This window comes from Bombina bombina, chromosome 3, assembly GCF_027579735.1.
Source record: "Bombina bombina isolate aBomBom1 chromosome 3, aBomBom1.pri, whole genome shotgun sequence".
NCBI classification, from domain to species: Eukaryota; Metazoa; Chordata; class Amphibia; order Anura; family Bombinatoridae; genus Bombina; species Bombina bombina.
The window spans coordinates 671,872,023-671,891,208 of record NC_069501.1 but is presented as its reverse complement, the minus strand read 5'-3'; the positions used below and the strand labels follow the sequence as shown (position 1 = coordinate 671,891,208).

The 19,186-nt window shown below is 41.2% G+C and overlaps 1 protein-coding gene across 1 annotated transcript in view; it reads left to right on the top strand.

Moving 5' to 3' along the window:
• AP2B1 (adaptor related protein complex 2 subunit beta 1) overlaps positions 1-19,186 on the top strand; it is a 457,689-nt gene that overhangs the window by 422,015 nt on the left and 16,488 nt on the right. The window lies entirely within an intron of this gene.

Sequence of the window (19,186 nt, the reverse complement as noted above, 5' to 3'; positions counted from 1 at the left end):
ATATGTCAATCATCAGGGTGGGACTCACAGTCCCCAAGCCATGAAAAAAGTATCTCGGATACTTGCTTGGGCGGAATCCAGCTCCTGTCTAATCTCTGAGGTGCATATCCCAGGTGTAGACAATTGGGAGGCGGATTATCTCAGCCGTCAGACTTTACATCCGGGGGAGTGGTCTCTCTATCCAGATGTGTTTTCTCAGATTGTTCAGATGTGGGGTCTTCCAGAGAAAGATCTGATGGCCTCTCATCTAAACAAGAAACTTCCCAGATACCTTTCCAGGTCCAGGGATGTTCAGGCGGAAGCAGTGGATGCGCTGACACTTCCATGGTGTTATCAACCTGCTTACATCTTTCTGACCTCTAGTTCTTCTTCCAAGAGTGATCTCCAAAATCATCATGGAACAATCGTTTGTGTTGCTGGTGGCTCCAGCATGGCCACACAGGTTTTGGTATGCGGATCTTGTTCGGATGTCCAGTTGCCAACCTTGGCCACTTCCGTTAAGGCCGGACCTACTGTCTCAAGGTCCATTTTTCCATCAGGATCTCAAATCATTGAACGCTTAGTGCTAAGTCATAGAGGTTTCTCTGACTCAGTGATTAATACTATGTTACAAGCTCGTAAATCTGTCTCTAGAAAGATTTATTATCGAGTTTGGAAGACTTACATTTCATGGTGTTCTTCTCATAAATTCTCTTGGCATACTTTTAGAATTCCTAGAATTTGACAGTTTCTTCAGGATGGTTTGGATAAAGGTTTGTCAGAAAGTTCCTTAAAGGGACAAATCTCTGCTCTTTCTGTTTTATTTCACAGAAAGATTGCTAAACTTCCTGATATTCACTGTTTTGTACAGGCTTTAGTTCGTATTAAGCCTGTCATATCATTTCTCCTCCTTGGAGTCTTAATTTGGTTTTGAAGGCGTTACAGGCTCCTCCATTTGAGCCTATGCATTCTTTAAACTACTTTCTTGGAAAGTGTTGTTCCTTTTGGCTATCTCTTTTGCTAGAAGAGTTTCTGAGCTTTCTGCTCTTTTTTGGGAATCTCCTTTTCTGATTTTTCATCAGGATAAGGCGGTTTTACGGACTTAATTTCAATTTTTAGCTAAGGTTGTGAATTCTAACAACATTAGTAGAGAAATTGTTGTCCTTTCCTTGTGTCCTAATCCTAAGAATTCTATGGAAATATCCTTACAATCTTTGGATGTGGTAAGGAAGACTTCTAGTCTATTTGTTATATTTTCGGGTCCTAGGAAAGGTCAGAAGGCTTCTGCTAAAAATTTCCTTGGCTTCTTGGTTAAAGCTTTTGATTAATTCAGCTTATTTTGAGTCGGGTAAGACCCCGCCTCAGAGAATTACAGCTCATTCTACTAGATCAGTCTCCACTTCGTGGGCTTTTAAGAATGAAGCTTCAGTTGATCAGATTTGCAAAGCAGCAACTTGGTCCTCTTTGCATACATTTACTAAATTCTTCTTCAGAAGCAGTTTTTGGTAGAAAAGTTCTTCAGGCAGCTGTTTCAGTTTGATTCTTCTGCTGATGTTTTAAGTTTTTCTTGTCATTAAAAGAATAAACTTATAATTTGGGTTGTGGATTATTTTTTCAGCGGAAAATGGCTGTTTTCTATTTTATCCCTCCCTCTCTAGTGACTCTTGCGTGGAGTTCCACATCTTGGGTATTGATATCCCATACGTCACTAGCTCATGGACTCTTGCCAATTACATGAAAGAAAACATAATTTATGTAAGAATTTACATGATAAATTCATTTCTTTCATATTGGCAAGAGTCCATGAGGCCCACCCTTTTTATGGTGGTTATGATTTTTTTGTATAAAGCACAATTATTTCCTAATTCCTTTGTTAATGCTTTTTACTCCTTTCTTTATCACCCCACTACTTAGCTATTCGTTAAACTGAATTGTGGGGAGGGGTGTATTTATAGGCATTTTGAGGTTTGGGAAACTTTGCCGCTCCTGGTAGGATTGTATATCCCATACGTCACTAGCTCATGGACTCTTGCCAATATGAAAGAAATGAATTTATCAGGTAGGTTCTTACATAAATTATGTTTTTAAACATTCCAATTTACTTCTATTTTCTAATTTGTTTCATTGTTTAGACATCCTTTGTTGCAGAAATAGCAATGCACGTGGGTGAGCCAAACACACAAGGCATCTATGTGCAGCCACCAATCAGCAGCTACTGAGCGTATTTAGATATGTTTTTTAACAAAGGATACCAAAAGAATGAAGCAAACTAAATAATAGAAGTAAAGTTGAAAGTTGTTTAAAACTGCAGGCTCTTTCTTAATCATGAAAGAAAACAATTGTGTTTCATGTTTAATATTGGCTTACATTTTAGCCGGGTGTTAAGTAAAATCTACAAGGTGGTATGCCTATTAAAGGGACATGATATACAAAATAATTTTTTCATGATTTAGAATAAGCATATATTTTTAAACAACTTTCTGATTTACTTCTATTTATTAATTTTGCTTCATTCTCTTAGTATCCTTTGTTGAAGGAGCAGCAGTGCACCAATGGGAGCTAGCTGAACACATTAGTAATCCAATAACAAGTCATATATACAGTGTGTATATATATATATATATATATATATATATATATATATATATATATATAGTGTGTGTGCAGTCACCAATCAGCAGCTAACTCCCAGCTACTAAACCTACTTATATATGATTTTTTAACAAAGGATACAAAGAGAACTAAACATTAGATCATAGACGTAAATTGGTAAATTGTTTCAAATTGCATGTTCTGTTTGAATTATGAAGGGAATTTTTTAAATAGTTTTTAGGATAAACATTGCCACTTTTTTTTATCATGTGTAGCACAGAAAACGGGTCGACATACACTTAATTGCACCACAGTTCATTCTTATTGGATACAGTTCTTGCTTATGGTGTATATTTAATATTCTGAAACTAGTTTGCCCAACCAGTGTGTTAATCCAACCTCCAGGCAAATATGCATTTTTTTAATTGAATGGAAAAAGCTCTCTTTAATCTAGAGTTTGACATTTCCAAAGAGCCAGAGATCCTCAGCTCCTGGAATTTTACTTCTTGCTGCCAGTTTGGGAGTTTTTTGTTTGTACTTATTTCTATATACTAGCACCACCGGGTACGTCCGATGGCTTTTACATTTTTCACTGCAAAATTATTCTTTATTGAATGAGTTGCAAATGATGGTTTAAATATGATCTGCGCAAATATATTTTGATTTGAGATCAGCATTGCTTATCTCAGCCCACTACTTGGGAGCAATGAATGGGATTACTATCCAAATGAAAGAATCTCTAAAGCACGCTGCTGGTTGCTTTTGCTTGCAGTATCCAGTGACATCTCTCATAACATCAATGGCATCCACAGTATACTTACATATCTCTAACAAGTGTGTTCAAGTTGCAGCATGTTCACTTGTATGCACTGTTTAACCTCATTGCAACACAAATGTGTATTCACACTTGCCCACTTGATGAGTTTTAATTGGTCAGAGTGAGGTATTTGGCAAACACAGGTAAAAGTGTCTAAGTTTAAAATGCCAGTGCATTAGAACACAAGGGGGTGCAGCAGAATAAAGTTTAAAAATGTGTATCTTGGCCCTTTCCAGAAGCTTTCTTTAACAAAGCTGACCCTTTAAGGGTGGGCTGGATAGAAAACCCAATCTTCCTGTCACTTATTAGCCCCCTCCCCAATTTTGTCCTCTGTGCAGAGACCCTTTGCCTAAAACTATTTCCTACAAAACTCATATACATTTTTTGTGTGTGTGTTATTGATGTTCTGTTATTGTTTAATGGTTGTTTTCTTCATATCTGTAGGCTTGTTTGATGCACATATAAACAATCATGCTTGCTAGTCTGTGGTACATTTTTACAAAGTGTGATTATTATAATATTATGGGGCTGAAATTGTATTTCTAATGGAATGTATATTTATGATCTGGTTCTTCTATGGCTCATTTGTGTGTACAGATGAGGACATTTGGTTTTTCTGTTGTTTCAGACAGAGATAAAGTGCTAAGTGTTTGCCAAAGTGCACCATATCCTGCAATATAAAAGGCCAGGTGTGTTTGTCCGAAGCTGTCATGCGCAGTATAGACGGGACGAGGACAAACACATCTGGCCTTACCTGACATGCTGTTTGCGGGGAGCATGGGCTGGGCTGGGCTGGAGCGTGGGCGTGACTGGACATGGCCGGGGCGTGGTGGGGGTGTGGCCGGGCACGGTCGGCGTGAGAGAATGGGGAGAGAAATAGAAAGAGAGGGGAGAGACAAAGAGATAGGAAAGAGCTTAAGAGAAGGGAAAGGGCAAAAGAGAGGTGGGGAGAGAGCAAAAGAGAGGGAAGAGAGAGAAAAAGAGAGGGGGGAGTGAGAGCAATAGAGAGGGGGACATAGAGAAAAAAAGACAGATGGAGAGAGAGAGCAAAAGAGAGGGGAGAGAGACAGAGCAAAAGAGAAGGGGGAGAGAGAGCAAAAGAGGGATGAGAGAGCTCAAAAAAAGAGAGCGCAAAAGAGAGGGATGAGAGAGAGAGCGCAAAAAAAGGGGGAGAGCGTGCAAAAGAGAGGAGGAGAGAGAGAGAGCAAAAGAGAGGGGGAGAGAGAGCAAAAGAGAGGGGGAGAGAGAGCAAAAGAGAGGGGGAGAGAGAGCAAAAGAGGGGAGAGAGAGAGCGCAAAAGAGAGGGGGAGAGAGAGAGCGCAAAAGAGAGGGGGAGAGAGAGAGCGCAAAAGAGAGGGGGAGAGAGAGCGCGCAAAAGAGAGGGGGAGAGAGAGAGCGCAAAAGAGAGGGAGAGAGAGTGCGCAAAAGTGGGGGAGAGCGCAAAAGAGAGAGAACGCAAAAGAGAGGGGGAGAGCGCGTAAAAGAGAGGGGGGAGAGAGAGAGCAAAAGAGGGGGGAGAGAGGGAGCAAAAGAGAGGGGGGAGAGAGGGAGCAAAAGAGAAGGGGGAGAGAGGTAGCAAAAGAGAGGTGGAACAAGAGAGAGCAAAAGAGAAGGGGAGAGAGCACAAAAGAGAGGGGGAGAGAGAGAGCAAGGGGTGGGACCACTGTACTGCAAAAAATGGCCTGTGTGAACGTGCTTTAGGACTAGTGTATTTATAAAACAAGGAAACATCAAAGTGTTTGTAGCTCTTGTATCAAAGTCCTTTTTAACATGAATGTATACCGTGTTTACCCTGCGCCTGAGATGGGATAGTTGTAGCTAGAGACTGATATTTTTCGTGAATTTGAGATGCCACTCCCCTTAGCATGTTTTTAGATAAACCCATTTTTAACCTTTAAAAACTGCTAAACTCCCTTTTTTTTATCCTAACATATTTAACCTTTACTACAGAACTGCTATGCACTACTTGTCTGAAGTTTCACATGCAAAAAGAATCTGTCGAAGAGCACCAATACAGGGTTCAAATATAACTTTCTTTCTTATGGTGGTGAGAGTCCATGATTCATGACTGTTAGGAATTCATCACCTGGCCACCAAGAGGAGGCAAATACACCCTACACCAAGAGCTTTAATATATCTCTCCTACTTCACTGACCCTCCCAGTATTTTCTTTGCCTAATCTAAGAGCAGGTGAAGATAGAGGTTTTCTGGATTTTATTCAAGACTTCATTAAAGGCACAGTAAACACCAGAATTGTTGTTGTTTAAAAAGATAGATAAACCCTTTATTACCCATTCCCCAATTTTGCATAACCAACACAGTTATAATAATATACTTTTTACCTCTGTGATTGCCTTGTATCTATGCCTCTGCAGACTGACCCCTTATTTCAGTTTTTTTGACAGACTTGCATTTTTAGCCAATCAATGCTGGCTCCTAGGAGCTTCACGTGCCTGAGCTCAATGTTATCTATATGAAACACGTGAACTAATGCCCTCTAGTGGTGAAAAACAGTCAAAATGCTTTCAAATTAGAGGCAGTCTTCAAGGTCTAAGAAATTAGCACATGAACCTCCTAGATTTAGCTTTCAACTAAGAATACCAAGAGAACAAATCAAAATTGGTAATAAAAGTAAATTGGAAAGTTGTTTACAATTACATGCCCTATTTTAATCATGAAATATTTTTTTTTACTTTACTGTCCCTTTAATGCCAAATTTTCCCTCAATGGATAGTTCCTAGAAGAGAGGGACAGCCGTCACTGGGATAGTCCCTCTAGCCTCCCTCTCTATATCCTTTACTGTCAGTAACAGTACAGGATGGGCTATCTACTGAATCCTCATATTGCTTCAGTGGAGTGGGCAATTGCTCTGTAAATTCCTGCATTCCTTTCACAGCCCACAGGCTATCAGTAGGTACATAAATTATTGAACTTCCTACCCAGCACACTTCAGACCATGCTCTCAGCTTGGCAACCTTAGGTGTCGGCATAAGCCCTTTACCGATGTTAATACTTATTTTATATTGTAGCAATCATTTAGTATTGGGCTTTATACATTTTTTTATTAACTGCACTGTTATTTTCACTGTTTTATAAATGTATGTTGCCCTTTTAAGGCTCATTGCCCCTTTAAGGTGTCCTGGTTTTAATTTACTGTGCAGTTGTGCTTTTACATGGTGCAAGAAGGTTCTTTCTGACACAAGGGATAGATGAGCACTTTGTTAGTCCTAGGGACTACCATAATAGTGCTAGCCGCATACCTTCACAGAGCACAGCACAGGAGAATCAGTTGCCTTGTAAGGAGAAGGTTTATGATTTTTCTCAGGGAGTCTAAGTGTGCTATCTGTTCCTACTTCACTATGCTGGGTCCCATCTTTTGAATATGGCGCCAGAGTTTTCTGCTCATTCTTGCGTTTATAGGTATCTGGTATTTTCATCAGGACAAGGTGGTTTTACGAACTTTAATCAGAAAATAGTAACCAGGAAATTGTAGTTCCTTCCTTATGCCCTAATCTGAAATATTTAGAAGAGTTGTTATTACACATTCTAGATGTAGTCAGGGCATTGAAGTTTTATTTACTGGCTACTAAAGACTTTCAGCAGTCTTCCAGTTTTTTGTTTAGTTTTCAGGTAATTGTCCGAGTCAGAAGGCAACTTCTGTTTCTTTAGGTTCAATAGTTGAATAGTCTATATCACGGAGCTTCCTTGGAGGCGAGACCATTTTTGGCCCTCAAGAATGAGGTATTAGTAGAACAAATTTTAACTTCTGCAACACGGTCATCTTTTCAAACTTTCGCCAAAATGTATCATTTTGATGTTTTTGTTTCGACTGAGGCAGCTTATGGCAGGAAGGTTCTTCAGGCTGTAGTTCCTGTTAAATGGGTGTCTTACTTTTTTTCCCACCCATTTTTTCTTGGACTCCACAGCTTGGATATTAGTTCCCAACAGTAATAAATAGTGGACCCTTACCACCATAAGAAGGAAAACATAATTTATTCTTACATTATAAATTCCTTTCTTTCTTGGTGGTAAACGTACACAAATCTGCCAATTTTTGTAGTTAGTGGCAGTTCTAGTTTGCACCTCTTAACCCTACTATCTTTCTTACTACTTCCTCCTTTACTTGGCTAGTTGTAATACTGAGAGGGTTAGGGAAGTAAGAGGGATATTAAAACTCTTGGTGTATGGTATCTCTGCCTCCTCTTGGTGGCTAAGTGAGGAATTCCCAACAGTAAGGAATCATGGACTCTCACCACCACGGAAGAAAGGAATTAATCAAGAAAGAATAAATTACGTTTTTATTCATCAAGATCCACATGGCAAGTTATTAAAAAAGGCATATGTGGATACCCACCAATCATCAGCTGTTTAGCTCTGGATAACAAAGAACATTTTACAATTGCACTGTCGCTTGTAAATAACTAACAAATTAGAGCATTTTCTTATTGCACTGTTGTCCTTTAATTAAATGTGATAAACAGCACAGCTTTTTATCAGATTTCTCTGAAAGCTATAAAGTGCTAGTCAGGTGACGTAGAAAGTGACCTCACTTATGGGTGGGCATGTGCAGTCAACATTCTGCATTGGACATGGTTTTAAAAAATAAAAACTTACTTTCTCTTTCATGGCTGATGCTACAGCAGACCTATTAAAATATCATGCATTAGGAGAGTAGCAGCTAATATTGCTAGAGGAGCACTTTGATTAAAAAAAAAATACTAGATATCAGATTCTGGTTCCAAAATGAATATTTGTAGTATACCCTTTGAGTGTAATATGCCTTTCGGTCTATTATATGTTACTTCAGAAGAAAATGTGTTTGTTTTTTGTTGTGGCACAAAATTACCCTCTAAATAATAATCCTGTTCATCTAGATATTCCTTTCACTCAAGAGCCAACCAAAAGGTTGTGGTAAAGACAAGTTTCCAGCCTACCCTCAAACAAAGATGGTATAGATAATGCCTGAGAAAAATCAAAAAGTTTTACAGTGCACAGATACAAATATTGTTTATTAAAGAATTGAAACACTAAACCGTTATTTAAAACTACATGCAAGAAGCAAAAAATGGTTTCACACGTTTTAGCTCACGCTTCCTTCATCTGTGACCTGATGATTGATAATGCCAGCCCCAGGCCTTTTAAGTGGATACATGCTTATTGCTTATAATTAATTCACAATGTGAGAGCAGCCTCTTTTTCAGATGTTTGGGTCATATATGCAAACAGAAAGGGTTAGCTTATCAAATTCAAACTCTGCTAATAGATAGACATAAAAAATGTTTTTAATCTCTTAGAATCGCTATGTATAGTGAGATATTATTTAATGGATACTAAACACAATTTTTTTTCTTTTATGATTCAGAAAGAGCATGCAATTTTAAGCAACTTTCTAATGTACTCCAATTATCAATCGGCTAGATTACGAGTTGTGCGTTAAGGTAAAAAAGCAGCGTTAACAGGTCCTAACGCTGCTTTTTTACGCCTGCTGCTATTAGAACTTCAATCCTATTGGCTGATCCAATCAGCCAATAGGATTGAGCTCGCATTCTATTGGCTGATTGGAACAGCCAATAGAATGCCAGCTCAATCCTATTGGCTGATTGCATCAGCCAATAGGATTTTTTGTACCTTAATTCCGATTGGCTGATAGAATTCTATCAGCCAATCGGAAGCTAAGGGACGCCATCTTGGATGACGTCACTTATAGAGATATTCATTCTGCATGAAGACGCCGTTGGAAGAGGATGCTCCACGCCGGATGTCTTGAAGATGGAGCTGCTCCGCGCCGGGTTGGATGAAGATAGAAGATGCCGTCTGGATGAAGACTTCTGCCCGTCTGGAGGACCACTTCTGCCCGTCTGGAGGACCACTTCTGCCTGTCTGGAGGACCACTTCTGCAGGCTTCGTTGAGGACATCTTGCCGCTTGGATGAAGACTTCTCCCGGTAAATTAATCTTCGGGGGTTAGTGTTAGGATTTTTTAAGGGTGTATTGGGTGGATTTATTTATTAGGTTAGGGCTTTGGGCTGCAATAGAGCTAAATGCCCTTTTAAGGGCAATGCCCAACCAAATGCCATTTTCAGGGCAATGGGGAGCTTAGTTTTTTTTTAGTTAGGCTTTTATTTGGGGGGTTGGTTGTGTGGGTGGCGTGTTTTACTGTTGGGGAGGTTGGTTGTAATTTTTTTTACAGTTTAAAGAGCTGATTTCTTTGGGGCAATGCCCCGCAAAAGGCCCTTTTAAGGGCTATTGATAGTTTAGTTTAGGCTAGGGTTTTTTTTTTTTGTATTTTTTTTTTTTTATATGGCTATTAGATTAGGTGTAATTAGTTTAAATATCTGTAATTTAGTGGGGGGGGTTGTGATTTAGCTAATTTTAATTTAATTTATTTAATTGTATTTCATGTAGGTAATTTATTTAATTGTATTGTAAGGTTAGGTGTTAGTGTAACTTAAGTTAGGTTTTATTTTACAGGTAAATTAGTATTTATTTTAGCTAGGTAGTTATTAAATAGTTAATAACTATTTAGTAACTATTCTACCTAGTTAAAATAAATACAAACTTGCCTGTAAAATAAAAAATAAACCCAAAGCTAGCTACAATGTAACTATTCGTTATATTGTAGCTATCTTAGGGTTTATTTTATAGGTATTTAGTTTTAAATAGGAATAATTTAGGTAATGATAGGAATTTTATTTAGATTTATTTAAATTATATTTAAGTTAGGGGGTGTTAGGGTTAGACTTAGATTTAGGGGTTAATACATTTAATATAGTTGCAGCGACGTTGGGGGCAGCAGATTAGGGGTTAATAAATGTAGGTAGGTTGCGGTGATATTGGGGGAGGGAGATTAGGGGTTAATAAATATAATGTAGGTGTCGGCGTTGTTGGGGGCAACAGATTAGGGGTTAATAACTATAATGCAGGTGTCGGGGTGGCAGATTAGGGGTTAATAAGTGTAAGATTAGGGGTGTTTAGACTCGGGGATCATGTTAGGGTGTTAGGTGTAAACATAAAATGTGTTTCCCCATAGGAATCAATGGGGCTGCGTTACTGAATTTTACTCTGCTTTTTGGCAGGTGTTAGACTTTCTCTCAGCCGGTTCTCCCCATTGATGTCTATAGGGAAATCGTGCACAAGCACATACGACCAGCTCACCACTGACTTAAGCAGCGCTGGTATTTGAGTGCGGTATGGAGCTCAATTTTGCTCTACGCTCACTTCTTGCCTTTTAACGCCGGGTTTGCAAAAACCCGTAATACCAGCGCTGCAGGTAAGTGAGCGGTGAGAAAAAACTGCACGGTAGCACCGCACAGCTCATAACGCAAGACTCGTAATCTAGCCAATAGTTTTTACAATTAGCCACCAATCAGCAAGTGCTACCCAGGTTCTGAACCTAAAATGATCCGGTTCCTAAGCTTTCATACCTGCTTTTTTAAATAAAGATACCAAGAGAATGAAGAAAAAATTATAAGAGGAGTAAAGTAGAAAGTAAAATAGCTTAAAATTGCATGCTCGATCCGAATCATGAAATAAAAAATTTGGGTTTAGTATCCTTTTAATATCAATGCTTCTAAGAGCCATTCATAAGCTTCACCAACATGGAAAGGGCACATCCTCTGTATTTTCCTAGTTCTCAAAAATGGAGAATTCACAAAAAAAAGTTAATAACATTAGGTAGTGTTTTAATTTCAAATAGAGTTTAGTATATCAAAACTCTGATTCTTATCTGCATATTCCAGTTGCCATAGCACTTCTTGGATTTGTCATGGGGAATGACCTATTTCAATTTGTTTGCCTTACCTTAGTGTTTTCCATGGCAACCAAAAAATTCACAAAGCGTACCAGAAACCAAGATAGAATTGTGTACAACTTCATCAATATTTAGACAAACTCAGTACTTGTAAGCAAGTTCCTCTAACAGAGACACTACAAGAATATGTGTTGACTTTTCTGACCAAGTACAGGTCACTTTAGAAGTCATTTAATTCACAACCAGACCTGAGTCTTTTCGGAAGCACATTTAGGAAATGTGCTACCACAAAATAGGGTAGACAGTCTCATTAAAGGGACATAAAACCCACAACAAAAAATGTAATGATTCAGTTAGCGCATACAATTTTAAACAATTTTCCAAATGTATTCTATTATCAAATTTGCTTAATTCTCTTGGCATCCTTTTTTGAAGGAGCAGCAATGCACTACTGGAAGCTAGCTGTACACAATGGGTGAGCCACTGGCAAAAGACATATATGATTACCAGGTAACTCCCAGTAGTGCATTGCTGCTCCTGAGCAAATTATACAAAAAAGAACAAAGTTATTAGATAAAGTAATTTGGAAAATTGTTTAAAATTGCATGTTCTATCTCAATCATGAAAGTTTCATTTTGACTTTACTGTCCCTTTAAGTTTGTGTGAAATCTTTACAATAACCCAGCAGTATTTAGGAGGGCGAATGGCACTTAATTGCACTGTGAGCCAGATGGAGGATAAAGTTGGTCCAAATGTATCGTATGAAGCCATCTGTATTGTGACCGGCTTTTTTGTGTCTATTATAGGGCCAGCCCTCATTTTTGAGTATGAAGCAAGCGAATAAATATTTATTTATTAACAAGCTTTTTTATTTTTCTTCAAATAAAATAAACTATCTATGGGTCACATCAGATGTGTTCTCCCCAGGTACTTTTTAATGGGTGCACCACCCTGCTGATTATACCGACCACCCAACTAAAATTTAAGCCAATATTAAGATAAAATTTGCTAATCTTAACATTTTTCAATGTTAACTGCACATAATTAAACATGTTAAATTATGCAATTCATGTGTGCCTTGGATAGCAAAAACCTACTCATCTTGCCAAACAATTCCATTTTTGTAGAACTAGCAAATCTGCCTTGCTGTATATGATTTAGTACAGTATCAAAGATAGATAAAAATTAATGTTACTCTGTAAACAGTTTCAAACCTTTGGACAAGTGCTGAGCGTGCCTGGAGGAAATGTCTCTCTGAACCGGATTTCATCCACTATAAGTTCATTCTTCATTATTACACCTCTGCCCTTCACTTAGCCAAGCAAACCTACTTCTCTTCTTTTATATCTACTTACTCCTCAAACCCTAAATTACTCTTCTCCATTTTTAACTCTCTCCTCTACCCACCTGCACCACCCCCTTCATCTGCCTTTAGTGCTGAAGACCTGGCAGACTACTTTCTAAACAAAACAAATTCCATCCGAGGCAACATCCCGACACAAGCATGTAATTTTCCAGCTCCACCCCAGGCCACCCCCTCTGCCACTCTCTACATCTTCCCCCAGCCACTGAGAATGAAGTGAGTTCCTTATTGTCTTCCTCACGCCTAACTACCTGCCAGTTTGACCTTATCCTTTCACATCTAATACCTTCTCTTTCTTCCACCCTCATTCCAGCTTACTCACATACTCAACCTATTCTTTTCTACCGGTTCATTCCCATCTTCTTTCAAACATGCAAAGGTTACTCCGATCCTTAAAAAACCCATCCTCGACCAAAATTCTCCTGCAAACTACCGCCCTATATCACTGCTTCCGCTAGCTTCAAAACTCCTGGAAAAGCTTGTTTTTGACTGCCTAAACTGTTTCCTTTCCTCAAAATCTTTGCTTGAGCCCCTGCAGTCTGTCTTCTGTCCCCAACACTCAACTGAGACTGCCTTAACCAAGGTTACTAACAATCTTTCTGCTAAAAACAATGGCCACTACTCTAGTTAACTTACTTGACCTCTCTGGTGCCTTTGACACTGTTGACCATCCCTTCCTCCTACAGACTCTCAGCTCTCTTGGTCTCTGTGACACTGCCCTCTCTTGGATCCACTCTTATCTCTCTAACAGGTCCTTTTTCTTCATAAATGGAAAGAGTCCAAAGCTGCATTCATTACTTTTGGGAAATTCAGAACCTGGCCACCAGGAGGCGGCAAAGACACCCCAGCAAAAGGCTTAAATACCTCCCCCACTTCCCTCATCCCCCACTCATTCTATGCCTTTTCATCCCAGGAGGTTGCCATTGAAGTGTCAGAAGTTTTCTATAGTCTCTTATGGAGGGTAGTACTCTTCGGCATGGGACTGGAGTTTTAAGTAGTCCTGTCAGCCTCTCAGTGAGAGCATGGGTGAAAGGAGAGTCCGGAGATGCAGGGAGAGTTTTTCTGCGAAACCATCCCGACTCATATTAACAGCTCCACAAGCAATCAGCGTTGACGAGTTTCGCTGCCTACTTTTTTCTCTCAAGTCCATGGCAGAAGCGACGCTACATTCTGTCACACTTGAAGGGCAGTGTTCCTGTTCCACTGCGTAGATTCCGGTAAGATCGTTTCATTTTACTTTCATCAGAAATGAATTGTAATTACAACTGTTTATCCAAGAGGGACTACAACCTTTCGGGGATAACTTTAACATAGGTTCTCAGTGAGGCTCCTTTTTGTATCTAGAAATCAAGGGTTAATATCTCCTGAGGGGAGTTATAATCATGTTTATTATGTGACTCTGTCTGCTACTGTTTAGTGCATCTCATGGCTATTTTGGAACATAACAACCTATGTCTAGTGACGCGGCCTTTACAGTCGGGCGCGCTTTTGCATGGACTTGCACGGTTTACCCTGTGACTCCATTTCCACTTTCCTGACCGTGTGGCGATGGAGAAATCCTGGTCCGCTGGTGTCTGGCTCTCTGGAGGTGGTGAGTGCCCTAGCTATTGGGGGTGTAAAGTGCCGTTTAGATTTATCATATTGGTCCATTTTTTTATTCAGTGTCCCAGTTATGGAGGATTCTGATTTTTTGGACATGGATGTCTCTGATTCAGACTCTACTTTTTGCGAAGAATATGTATTGGCCCGGGTGATACATGCCCATCAGTTATGCTCCGAATGCCGTTTTAGAGTGCTCTATTCCTTCGGGGTCGTGGAATCAGGTGCCCACTGTGCAATCCGCCTCTGGGGATTCTATTTCTCATGAGACGATTTCCCTACCACCAACTCTTACTACGCATTCAGGTAACCTAAACGCTACTTATCCTCCTAGGGAGTGTGGCCTGTTCCTACCGGAGGTTACGACACGGTTCGGCATGGCCATATCTTTGGCGCTGGCGCACATGCACCTCCCGGGAGTGTGCTCAAGATATTGACCGTGTTCCGTTAACCGGGGCTCGTAAGGCGTGGGCTCACCTGGTCCAGTTCATTCTTCCGGGGGAGCGACTTCCCTCAGGGGGTCAACCTTCTGGGTCAGTGTTTTCTTTTGTCCCGGCGGAGGTATGTTGCGCCTTTTGTTATAGACTGGCGCACCTTTGTTTTCTACTAAAGAGGATCCCACTCTTAAAGGGACGGTCTACACCAGAATTTTTATTGTTTTAAAAGATAGATAATCCCTTTATTACCCATTCCCCAGTTTTGCATAACCAACGCAGTTATATTAATATACTTTTAACCTCTGTGGTTATCTTGTATCTAAGCCTCTGCAAACTGCCCCTTTATTTCAGTTCTTTTGACAGACTTGCAGTTTAGCCAATCAGTGCCTGCTCCCAGATAACTTCAGATGCACGAGCACAGTGTTATCTATATGAAATACGTGAACTAACACCCTCTAGTGGTGAAAAACTGTTAAAATGCATTCTGAAAAAAGGTGGCCTTCAAGGTCTAAGAAATTAGCATATAAACCTCCTAGGTTAAGCTTTCAACTAAGAATACCAAGAGAACAAAGCAAAATTGGTGATAAAAGTAAATTGGAAAATTGTTTAAAATTACATGCCCTATCTGAATCATGAAAGTTTATTTTAGCCTAGACTGTCCCTTTAATGGGTCTGGGGATTCTCAGTCTTAATCTTTGACTGGCTTGCATGCATAGACATAAGAGGATGAAGTAATCTTCTTATAGTCTTTGTTATTTGTGTATCCTTTTCCACTTCTTAGCTTGGAAGTCTCGGACCCCTGTTGGGCAGGTCCTGCGGGTCTGTCCGTTCTTCCTGGGTGTTAACTTACGGGTTGCCTTATCTTTTATTTTCATCCGGTGAGGATGATTTTTATTTGGACTAAAGCTCATGTGGTGTGATGTTTCCTTCGGGAACTTTCTTCTCTGAAATTGATACTCATGATTTTGTGGTCGCACTGTTTAAAGGTCTGTCTGACTGTTCTTTATCCCTCCATCTTGGGGGAGACTCTATGTGGTCTTGACAGTGCTGGGGCCTTTGGTTTCAGGCTGGTCCTGACTGGGTACAAATCCTTCTGTCTTTGAGGCCTAGTTCAGACACGTGGTGCCTTTTTATGTCCGGTTGGTCCGGTGAGAGCGCCTAGTGACCACAATATGCTTTGTGTTGTTTACTTGTTTTATTTTACAAGCTTGAGGGTCTGTGGTTGCTTAGGGGCATGGGGGATTGTAGTCCTCATTCGGCAACATGCTCAGTCATTTCCGATTTTTCTGGGAACTAGAGTGTTCCTTCCCATTGTGGGTTGGAGGCTTGTAGGATTTAGATCCTTCATACCGCCGTTTTTATGGTTTTGCCTTTCATGGTCCTTTAGGACTTGTTCCTTTTAGAGGTTATATTCCTTTGGGTCGAGACTTTCTGGACTTCGTCCGGTTTTTCTGGCGGCTATGGCCATTTAATTAGGAAGTGAAGGCCGTGAGGCTCTGTCTTCCTTCGGGAGGTAGTCGTCTCCATATCAGGGGCGATAGGAGGTGTTGTCTCTTTTTCCAAGCTTTTTGTTTCGGGGATTTTTTCTGCCTGGGTTCGGAATGCTTTGCATTCTTCTTCCTTGGGTGTGGTCCTCTGGAACGTTAATCTGAAAGGATTATGGAGACTAGCCTTTCTTTCTACTCTCTTTCGGGTTACTCTGTTCTCGTTCTTATTTCCCTTAGTGTCTAGAGAAAATGTGTGACTTTGTTGTGGCCTAGCACCTTGTTGGGGGGGTGTTGTCCTCCGGCTAAGGGTGTTTCTCTTTCCTTTGTTTTGATCATACTATGGCTTCATGTCTTGTAGACATGTACGCTGTTCTTATCTGTGCCCTTCCATTTTTGAGGGGTTCGTTGGTCTTCTTTATGAGCTGGGGCTTCCTCTCTCTGGAGGGTCTTTGTCCTGCCCTGTGTGTAGGAGGTTGGATCAGGTGGCTTATTCCTGTAAGGGGCAGCATCTGCTGTTCTGTGGGCTCTGTTCCACCTGTTGGAATTTGATCTCTCTACGTAGAGACTGTCTAAGAGAGCTGTGACAGGTCTTCCTACGGATCTATTGCAATTTTCTCTGTTCCAGGTCCCAGGGGGTTCTCCTTGGGGAGTGCCTTATTTTGGAGGAGCGGATTGGGTTGGCACCTGAGCTCTGTTGGGGTGGGGGAGTCCCCCCTTTTTCTTTTCATTTCCTTGGGGTGTCCCCCCTTTTTCTTTTCATTCCCTGGGGGTTTGTGGTTGGGGTCTTTCTGTTCCCCCTGTCTATCAGACATGTCTTTCGCTTGGGCTGGTCCGGTGTTGGAGCAGGATCTGAGATCTGTTGCTCTGCTAAATTCATCCTCGGAGCATTTGAGGTACGGTAAGCCTCTTGAGGTTTCTCCTTTCTCCATGTTCAAGGATTGTGGAAAGAACCGGCGGCTCTTAGATAGCCTGCGACGTTATCCGCTGGTTAGTGGATACTTAGCAATCTGAAGGATCCTATCTTCAGCTGCTTTCTGCTTGCCCTGGAAGTATTTAAGTTTCAGAGTCATTTTTACCTGACTGCAGCGTGCAGTGTTTTTGCATCAGGTGTTGTTCGTCAGACCTACCTGAGCTTGCTGCACGAGGTTTTGTTTCTGAATATTTTGGTATTTTGAGCTACCTTTTTGCTACTTGGGGACCTTCGTCTTCAGTTGCTTTTAGAGTGCGGTTGCACTGTGTTAGGGGAAGATCCTCTCTGTTTCAGACTCCCGGCCTTACCCTGTGGTTTCTGTATTTCTGGAGTCTGGGCGTTTCCTCCCCTTGTTTCTATGAGACTGGTGGGTCTCTGTTGGTCTGGAGTTCCTTGTGCTAGCTGGATAGATAGCCCAGCATACTAATGCACTGTGGCTACTCTGCGCTGTACCAAACCGAGGGTTGCAAGTTCGATCCCCGGCGAGGTCTACTTAGCCTTCCTCCTTTCGAGGTTGATAGGATGAGCAGCGCCTTGAGTCCCTTAAGGGGGATTAGCCATGCATTACAAGAACATTCATGTTTTCTCCGTATCTTTTCTTCTTTGTGAAAGAATATGGTAGCTTGTTCCCTTTCTTTAGTAAGGGGTGTGTTGTTTGGAGACCGACTGCTGGGCAACGGTGTCTCCTGGAGGCTGTTGACTGTCGAGTCTAGTTTCTGCGGTGGACTCTCTGCGGTCAGGGTCCTTGGGCCTTTTCCTTTTTGTTTCAAGGTTATTCTTGGCTTTGGACGAAGCGGGATGTTGTTGGGTAGGGGTTTTTTAGGCCTGGTGCCCTCAGAATGGGCCGTCTCTTGTACCCTCCCGTTTTTGCATTCAGGGTCCTCTATAGCTTGGGTATTGTTTTCTCAAAAGTAATGAATGCAGCTGTGGACTCTTTACATTTATGAAGAAAAACTTAAATTATGGTTACCTGATAATTTTCTTTTCTTCAGAAGGAAAGAGTCCACAGCTCCCCGCCCGTATTCTTCTGTGGGGCGTCTGTTATTTTTTCTTCTGGCACCTTTTCACCCTGATATTTCTTCTACTGTTCCTTGTTCCCTTGGCAGAATGACCGGGGGATGAGGGAGGTGGGGGAGGTATTTAAGCCTTTGGCTGGAGTGTCTTTGCATCCTCCTGGTGGGCAGGTTCTGAATTACCCAAAAGTAATGAATGCAGCTGTGGACTCTTTCCATCTGAAGAAAAGAAAATTATCAGGTAAGCATAATTTAAGTTTTTTGTCTCATTTGCTGGCGACACCTCTTCATTGCTTCTGTCTGTTGGAGTACCACAAGACTCTGCCCTGGGTCCTCTACTCTTCTATATTTATACTTCTTCACTGGGTAAACTTATCAACCGTTACGGCTTCAAATATCACCTCTACGCTCATGATACTCAGATCTGCTTCTCCACCCCTGCTCTCTCTCCTTCTGTCCTTTCTCATGTCTCCGGCTGCTTATCTGGCATTTTTTCTTGGATGGCCTCACCACCTAAAAATGAATATGTCCAAGACTGAGCTCCTTCCTATCCCCTCCCCCCCTTCTAACTCTAGTCTGGTTTCTAACTTTTCTATCACTGTTGGCGGCACCACTATCTCCCCATCACCCAAGGTCTGCTGCCTCGGAGTTACTCTTGACTTCAATCTCTCCTTCTTACCCCACATCCAATTGCTCTCTTCATCCTGCCACAACCACCTACGCAATATCTCCAAAATGTGTCAGTTTCCGAGTGTTGACACCACTAAGCAGCTAATCTACTCCCTGGTAATTTCCAGATTTGACTACTGTAATAACCTAGTAACTGGCCTTCCCCTCTCCAGCCTCTACCCCCTTCAATCCATCTTAAATCCATCTGCCAAGCTAATATACCTTTCCCGTCATTCTGTATCTGCTGCACCTCTCTGAGTCCCTTCACTGGCTCCCCATCCTTAGCAGAATTAAATTTAAAATTCTCACCCTGACCTTCAAAGCCCTTGCCAACGCTGCCCCCCCCCCCTACCTGTCGTCACTTATCAACAAAGCCCGCCACCCAAAGATCCAACAAAGACCTGTTTCTTGTATCTTCTATCATTACCTTCTCCCATGTGGCACCAACCCTCTGGAATGCACTTCCTCATGCTGTCAGACATTCCCCTAATCTGTCCTCCTTTAAACGCTC